Genomic DNA, 5088 nt, shown 5'->3' on the forward strand with positions numbered 1-5088 from the left:
GTGTGTGTGTGTGTGTGGTGTGTGTGGGCTGTGGTGTGTGTGTGTGTGTGTGTGTGTGGTGTGTGTGGGCTGTGGTGTGTGTGTGTGTGGGCTGTGGAGTGTGTGTGTGTGTGTGTGTGTGTGTGTGTGTGGGCTGTGGAGTGTGTGTGTGTGTGTGTGTGTGTGTGTGTGGGCTGTGGAGTGTGTGTGTGTGTGGTGTGTCTGGGCTGTGGTGTGTGTGTGTGTGTGTGTGTGGTGTGTGTGGGCTGTGGTGTGTGTGTGTGTGGGCTGTGGAGTGTGTGTGTGTGTGTGTGTGTGTGTGTGTGTGGGCTGTGGTGTGTCTGGGCTGTGGTGTGTGTGTGTGTGTGTGTGTGGTGTGTGTGGGCTGTGGTGTGTGTGTGTGTGTGTGTGTGTGGTGTGTGTGGGCTGTGGTGTGTGTGTGTGTGGGCTGTGGAGTGTGTGTGTGTGTGTGTGTGTGTGTGTGTGTGGGCTGTGGAGTGTGTGTGTGTGTGTGTGTGTGTGTGTGTGTGGGCTGTGGAGTGTGTGTGTGTGTGTGTGTGTGTGTGTGTGGGCTGTGGAGTGTGTGTGTGTGTGGTGTGTCTGGGCTGTGGTGTGTGTGTGTGTGTGTGTGTGGTGTGTGTGGGCTGTGGTGTGTGTGTGTGTGGGCTGTGGAGTGTGTGTGTGTGTGTGTGTGTGTGTGTGTGTGTGTGTGTGTGGTGTGTGTGGTGTGTGTGTGTGTGTGTGTGTGTGTGTGTGTGTGTGTGTGTGTGTGTGTGTGTGGGCTGTGGGGTGTGTGTGTGTGTGTGTGTGTGTGTGGGCTGTGGTGTGTGTGTGTGTGTGTGTGTGTGTGTGTGTGGGCTGTGGTGTGTGTGTGTGTGTGTGTGTGGGCTGTGTGTGTGTGTGTGTGTGTGTGTGTGTGTGTGTGTGTGTGTGTGTGTGTGTGTGTGTGTGTGTGTGTGTGTGTGTGTGTGTGTGGGCTGTGGTGTGTGTGTGTGTGGGCTGTGGAGTGTGTGTGTGTGTGTGTGTGTGTGTGTGTGTGGGCTGTGGTGTGTCTGGGCTGTGGTGTGTGTGTGTGTGTGTGTGTGGTGTGTGTGGGCTGTGGTGTGTGTGTGTGTGTGTGTGTGTGGTGTGTGTGGGCTGTGGTGTGTGTGTGTGTGGGCTGTGGAGTGTGTGTGTGTGTGTGTGTGTGTGTGTGTGTGGGCTGTGGAGTGTGTGTGTGTGTGTGTGTGTGTGTGTGTGTGGGCTGTGGAGTGTGTGTGTGTGTGTGTGTGTGGTGTGTGTGTGTGTGTGTGTGTGTGTGTGTGTGTGTGTGTGTGTGTGTGTGTGTGTGTGTGTGTGTGTGGGCTGTGGGGTGTGTGTGTGTGTGTGTGTGTGTGTGGGCTGTGGTGTGTGTGTGTGTGTGTGTGTGTGTGTGTGTGGGCTGTGGTGTGTGTGTGTGTGTGTGTGTGGGCTGTGTGTGTGTGTGTGTGTGTGTGTGTGTGTGTGTGTGTGTGTGTGTGTGTGTGTGTGTGTGTGTGTGTGTGTGTGTGTGTGTGTGTGTGTGTGGTGTGTGTGGGCTGTGGTGTGTGTGTGTGTGGGCTGTGGAGTGTGTGTGTGTGTGTGTGTGTGTGTGTGTGTGGGCTGTGGTGTGTCTGGGCTGTGGTGTGTGTGTGTGTGTGTGTGTGGTGTGTGTGGGCTGTGGTGTGTGTGTGTGTGTGTGTGTGTGGTGTGTGTGGGCTGTGGTGTGTGTGTGTGTGGGCTGTGGAGTGTGTGTGTGTGTGTGTGTGTGTGTGTGTGTGGGCTGTGGTGTGTGTGTGTGTGGGCTGTGGAGTGTGTGTGTGTGTGTGTGTGTGTGTGTGTGTGGGCTGTGGTGTGTCTGGGCTGTGGTGTGTGTGTGTGTGTGTGTGTGGTGTGTGTGGGCTGTGGTGTGTGTGTGTGTGTGTGTGTGTGGTGTGTGTGGGCTGTGGTGTGTGTGTGTGTGGGCTGTGGAGTGTGTGTGTGTGTGTGTGTGTGTGTGTGTGTGGGCTGTGGAGTGTGTGTGTGTGTGTGTGTGTGTGTGTGTGGCTGTGGAGTGTGTGTGTGTGTGGTGTGTCTGGGCTGTGGTGTGTGTGTGTGTGTGTGTGTGGTGTGTGTGGGCTGTGGTGTGTGTGTGTGTGGGCTGTGGAGTGTGTGTGTGTGTGTGTGTGTGTGTGTGTGTGGGCTGTGGTGTGTGTGTGTGTGTGTGTGTGGTGTGTGTGTGGGCTGTGGTGTGTGTGTGTGTGGGCTGTGGAGTGTGTGTGTGTGTGTGTGTGGGCTGTGGAGTGTGTGTGTGTGTGTGTGTGTGTGTGTGTGTGGGCTGTGGAGTGTGTGTGTGTGTGTGTGTGTGTGTGTGTGTGTGTGTGTGTGTGTGGGCTGTGGAGTGTGTGTGTGTGTGTGTGTGTGAGTGTGTGTGGGCTGTGGAGTGTGTGTGTGTGTGTGTGTGTGTGTGTGTGTGTGTGTGTGTGAGTGTGTGTGTGTGTGTGTGTGTGAGTGTGTGTGGGCTGTGGTGTGTGTGTGTGTGTGTGTGGGCTGTGGAGTGTGTGTGTGTGTGTGTGGGCTGTGGAGTGTGTGTGTGTGTGTGTGTGTGTGTGTGTGTGGGCTGTGGAGTGTGTGTGTGTGTGTGGGCTGTGGAGTGTGTGTGTGTGTGTGTGGGCTGTGGAGTGTGTGTGTGTGTGTGTGTGTGTGTGTGTGTGGGCTGTGGAGTGTGTGTGTGTGTGTGGGCTGTGGAGTGTGTGTGTGTGTGTGTGTGTGTGAGTGTGTGTGGGCTGTGGAGTGTGTGTGTGTGTGTGTGTGTGTGTGTGTGTGGGCTGTGGAGTGTGTGTGTGTGTGTGGGCTGTGGAGTGTGTGTGTGGGCTGTGGAGTGTGTGTGTGTGTGTGGGCTGTGGAGTGTGTGTGTGTGTGTGTGTGTGTGAGTGTGTGTGGGCTGTGGAGTGTGTGTGTGTGTGTGTGTGTGTGTGTGTGTGGGCTGTGGAGTGTGTGTGTGTGTGTGGGCTGTGGAGTGTGTGTGTGGGCTGTGGAGTGTGTGTGTGTGTGTGTGTGTGTGTGTGTGTGGGCTGTGGAGTGTGTGTGTGTGTGTGGGCTGTGGAGTGTGTGTGTGGGCTGTGGAGTGTGTGTGTGTGTGTGTGTGTGTGTGTGTGTGGGCTGTGGAGTGTGTGTGTGTGTGTGGGCTGTGGAGTGTGTGTGTGGGCTGTGGAGTGTGTGTGTGTGTGTGGGCTGTGGAGTGTGTGTGTGTGTGTGTGTGTGAGTGTGTGTGGGCTGTGGAGTGTGTGTGTGTGTGTGTGTGTGTGTGTGTGTGTGTGTGTGTGAGTGTGTGTGTGTGTGTGTGTGTGAGTGTGTGTGGGCTGTGGTGTGTGTGTGTGTGTGTGTGGGCTGTGGAGTGTGTGTGTGTGTGTGTGGGCTGTGGAGTGTGTGTGTGTGTGTGTGTGTGTGTGTGTGTGGGCTGTGGAGTGTGTGTGTGTGTGTGGGCTGTGGAGTGTGTGTGTGTGTGTGTGGGCTGTGGAGTGTGTGTGTGTGTGTGTGTGTGTGTGTGTGTGGGCTGTGGAGTGTGTGTGTGTGTGTGGGCTGTGGAGTGTGTGTGTGTGTGTGTGTGTGTGTGTGTGTGGGCTGTGGAGTGTGTGTGTGTGTGTGGGCTGTGGAGTGTGTGTGTGGGCTGTGGAGTGTGTGTGTGTGTGTGGGCTGTGGAGTGTGTGTGTGTGTGTGTGTGTGTGAGTGTGTGTGGGCTGTGGAGTGTGTGTGTGTGTGTGGGCTGTGGAGTGTGTGTGTGGGCTGTGGAGTGTGTGTGTGTGTGTGTGTGTGTGTGTGTGTGGGCTGTGGAGTGTGTGTGTGTGTGTGGGCTGTGGAGTGTGTGTGTGTGTGTGTGTGTGTGTGTGTGTGGGCTGTGGAGTGTGTGTGTGTGTGTGGGCTGTGGAGTGTGTGTGTGGGCTGTGGAGTGTGTGTGTGTGTGTGGGCTGTGGAGTGTGTGTGTGGGCTGTGGAGTGTGTGTGTGTGTGTGGGCTGTGGAGTGTGTGTGTGTGTGTGTGTGTGAGTGTGTGTGGGCTGTGGAGTGTGTGTGTGTGTGTGTGTGTGTGTGTGTGTGGGCTGTGGAGTGTGTGTGTGTGTGTGTGTGTGTGTGTGTGTGGGCTGTGGAGTGTGTGTGTGTGTGTGGGCTGTGGAGTGTGTGTGTGTGTGTGTGTGTGAGTGTGTGTGGGCTGTGGAGTGTGTGTGTGTGTGTGTGTGTGTGTGTGGGCTGTGGAGTGTGTGTGTGTGTGTGGGCTGTGGAGTGTGTGTGTGTGTGTGTGTGTGTGTGTGGGCTGTGGAGTGTGTGTGTGTGTGTGGGCTGTGGAGTGTGTGTGTGTGTGTGTGTGTGAGTGTGTGTGGGCTGTGGAGTGTGTGTGTGTGTGAGTGTGTGTGTGTGTGTGTGTGTGTGTGTGTGTGTGTGTGGGCTGTGGAGTGTGTGTGTGTGTGTGGGCTGTGGAGTGTGTGTGTGTGTGTGGGCTGTGGAGTGTGTGTGTGTGTGTGTGTGTGTGTGTGTGTGGGCTGTGGAGTGTGTGTGTGTGTGTGGGCTGTGGAGTGTGTGTGTGGGCTGTGGAGTGTGTGTGTGTGTGTGGGCTGTGGAGTGTGTGTGTGGGCTGTGGAGTGTGTGTGTGTGTGTGGGCTGTGGAGTGTGTGTGTGTGTGTGTGTGTGTGTGTGTGTGGGCTGTGGAGTGTGTGTGTGGGCTGTGGAGTGTGTGTGTGGGCTGTGGAGTGTGTGTGTGTGTGTGGGCTGTGGAGTGTGTGTGTGGGCTGTGGAGTGTGTGTGTGTGTGTGGGCTGTGGAGTGTGTGTGTGTGTGTGTGTGTGTGAGTGTGTGTGGGCTGTGGAGTGTGTGTGTGTGTGTGTGTGTGTGTGTGTGTGGGCTGTGGAGTGTGTGTGTGTGTGTGGGCTGTGGAGTGTGTGTGTGGGCTGTGGAGTGTGTGTGTGTGTGTGTGTGTGTGTGTGTGTGGGCTGTGGAGTGTGTGTGTGTGTGTGGGCTGTGGAGTGTGTGTGTGGGCTGTGGAGTGTGTGTGTGTGTGTGTGTGTGTGTGTGTGTGGGCTGTGGAGTGTGTGTGTGTGTGTGGGCTGTGGAGTGTGTGTGTGGGCTGTGGAGTGTGTGTGT

This window comes from Heterodontus francisci, unplaced genomic scaffold (assembly GCF_036365525.1).
Source record: "Heterodontus francisci isolate sHetFra1 unplaced genomic scaffold, sHetFra1.hap1 HAP1_SCAFFOLD_376, whole genome shotgun sequence".
Taxonomy (NCBI): Eukaryota; Metazoa; Chordata; class Chondrichthyes; order Heterodontiformes; family Heterodontidae; genus Heterodontus; species Heterodontus francisci.